Genomic DNA, 2,890 nt, shown 5'->3' on the forward strand with positions numbered 1-2,890 from the left:
AGGAAGTGATTCATAACTAATTCATTTCACCATCTCATCTATATTTCACTGATATGAACAAATAGAAATGTATGGTTTGTAATAAATAAGTTATGGATATGCTTTATGTTTAATAGATGTAACCTTGATTTAATACAGTTTCTCAGAGATCCAATAATGCTGACTTATATGATTTATAACTTTTTTCTAACATTTTGTGTTCAAAAGGTAATTCTAATAACTCTCAAATGAGTTTTTCTCAATATAACCTAGAGACTACTCATTTATTATTAAATTTTGTGAAATTTCTTCATCAGGGTACTTGATACAGATTGTTTTCAGATAGAACATATTCTTCATTACTCCCTTCAGAGCAAAACATCTCTTTCTTACCTATATTTCTGTCCAAATACCTAAATAAAGAAAGTAATACCCATTTAAAAACAATAACAGAATGGTAGGAACTTCCTGTACAATAAAACCACAAGAGTAGATTTTTAAGTACATAGTTTCTTATTGTCCTATTAAAATTTTTCTAGTAAATAAAGAATGAAGAGAGCAGGAGAGAGGAGCAAATGCAGAATAAGAGAGCAAAAAAAAAAAAAAAAAAAAAAAACCCAAGAAAAGTAAAAGCAAATATTCTGATGAAAAAGTGAAGATTTAAAAATTGGTTTAAAGAGCTGGTTCAAAATTTGTTGATCTAAGTTGATTAAAGGTTACATGTCAACTTGGTTATGTTTTTAAATGCTACCTTTTGTGTTTTTTATTTTTATATGTAATTATTTATTTTTGTTCAAAATTTTTAAGTGAGCTTGAACTCCAATGTGGGGGTTAAAGGTCACAACCCTGAGATCAAGAGTCTCATGCTCTACTGACTAAGCCAGCCAGGCACACTTACTCTGTTTTCTTTAAAGAAAATAAAAGTACCATAGGTGTATGCTTTGGCATCCTGGTGGGGAGAAGGAAGTACTGATGTTTTGTGTTGCTTTTAGGTGAACTGATGGGATGAATGCATGATAGAATACTATCTCAGTCCATGTGGACTGTTATAACAAAAATATCACACACTGGGTGACTTAAATGACAAACATTAATATCTTAAAATTCTGAAAGCTATAAGTCAAAATCAAGTTGCAGACAGATTCATATCTGTGAAGGGTCTGCTTTCTGGTTCATAAGGACCTTCTTCTCTTGATGTTTTCACATGGCAGAAGGTACAAGGGAGTTCTCTGGGGTCTTTTATAATAGCACTAATTGCATTTATGAGGACTCTGCCCTCATGATCTGATCACCTCCCAAGGACACTATCTCCAAATATCGTCACACTGGGGATTAGGTTTCAACATATAAATTTTGGGGGGCTACAGTGTCTATAATTCTGCCCTGGCTCCCTTGTCACATGCAAAATAAATTCATTCCATCTCAATAGCCCTAAAAGTCTTTCCTTGTTCCAGTATCAACTCAAAGTTGAAGTATAAAATTTTATCAAAATCAGATGCAGGTAAGACTGTGTGTATAATTCATCCTGAGGCAAACTGCTAACCAGATGTGAAGCTAAATACATTACATGCTTTCAAAATACAATATTGGGACATACATAAAATAAAGATTTCCATTCCAAGAGGGAGGAAAAAAAAAGAAGAAACAGGTAATAGGTTCTATGTTAAGTCTCAAACCTAAAGCTGAAAAATAACAATAAACCTTAAAACTTAAGGATGATCCCCTTTGGTTTACTGATCTGTCTTCACAGCCTCCTGGGATGGCAGTGTCACTCCCCAGGCTCCTGGGGACAGCCCTATAGTGGCTCTCAGTCTGGGTCCACCACTCTGACTCCTAGCTCCATCTTTTGAAATCCAGGTAAAGGCAGACATGCCTTCTTGGGCTTTTACACACTGCTTGCTAGTGAGGATTGAGGCTGGAGGAAGGTACCAAATTTGCTTCCTGTGCACTCCTGAGAGAGGGCCATCATTGCACTAGGGCCTACCAAACTATGCCTCGGACAGCAAAGGAGCCTAATGCCAGAGTGTGAAGAGAGCCTACAATGTGAGGCGGCACCTGATCTGCCACTGTGTAAACAGTGGGTTTAAAGGCACAGGTCCTCCTTTGAAACCACACTTCCTCCCAGGTCCTTGCATTCTGGGTCTGGGATTGGTACAACAGATCAGATGATCTCTGAATTGCCTTTGGAGTCGTCCTTCCATGGTCTTGAACAATAGCTCCTGGCTTCTGGTGTGATGGCTGACCCACACAAATCTTCTTCTAAGATAGCCGATTGGCCACACCCTTAGTGTTCTCATATTTTGCAATCTGGATAGGCTGAGGATTTTCCAAAGTTTTAAGTTCTTAACAATTCCATCTTTAAGTCATTTCTCCCTTCACATATAAGCAGTCAGAAGGAGACAAGCCAACCTTTGACATTTTCCTTAAAAATAGCTTCAAATAAGTATCCACCTCATTACTCACATGTTTTAACAGGAAAGTCAAGTTCAGATGTACAACTAAGAAATCTTTTCTATATATAACAAAATCACATTTAAATTATAAATGATGTCCACTAAATATTATTACTCTAAAATTCACACAAATTAAAATTTGTATGGCAGAAAGTGCTTTCTGAATCATGTTCACATTCCTAAGATAAACAATGAAGTGTAGCCAACAAAATTCTAATAAGCATACGTGCAAAGATTTGCATGCAAACTTTTATGAGTAAGATATAAAAAATGATTAGTTTCGATAGTTTTATGTAACGTTTATATACATTTTAAAACACATACAACTGAAAACATCTCTATATAAAAACCACAATAAAGTTGAATGAAATACTAAATAATAGTCTTACAAACTGATCTATCCAGAGAATAACAACTGAAATATGGTTGTATCTAGAAAATGCAGTTATCTTGATCAA

Source organism: Suricata suricatta, chromosome 3, assembly GCF_006229205.1.
Source record: "Suricata suricatta isolate VVHF042 chromosome 3, meerkat_22Aug2017_6uvM2_HiC, whole genome shotgun sequence".
In the NCBI taxonomy this organism is placed as follows: domain Eukaryota; kingdom Metazoa; phylum Chordata; class Mammalia; order Carnivora; family Herpestidae; genus Suricata; species Suricata suricatta.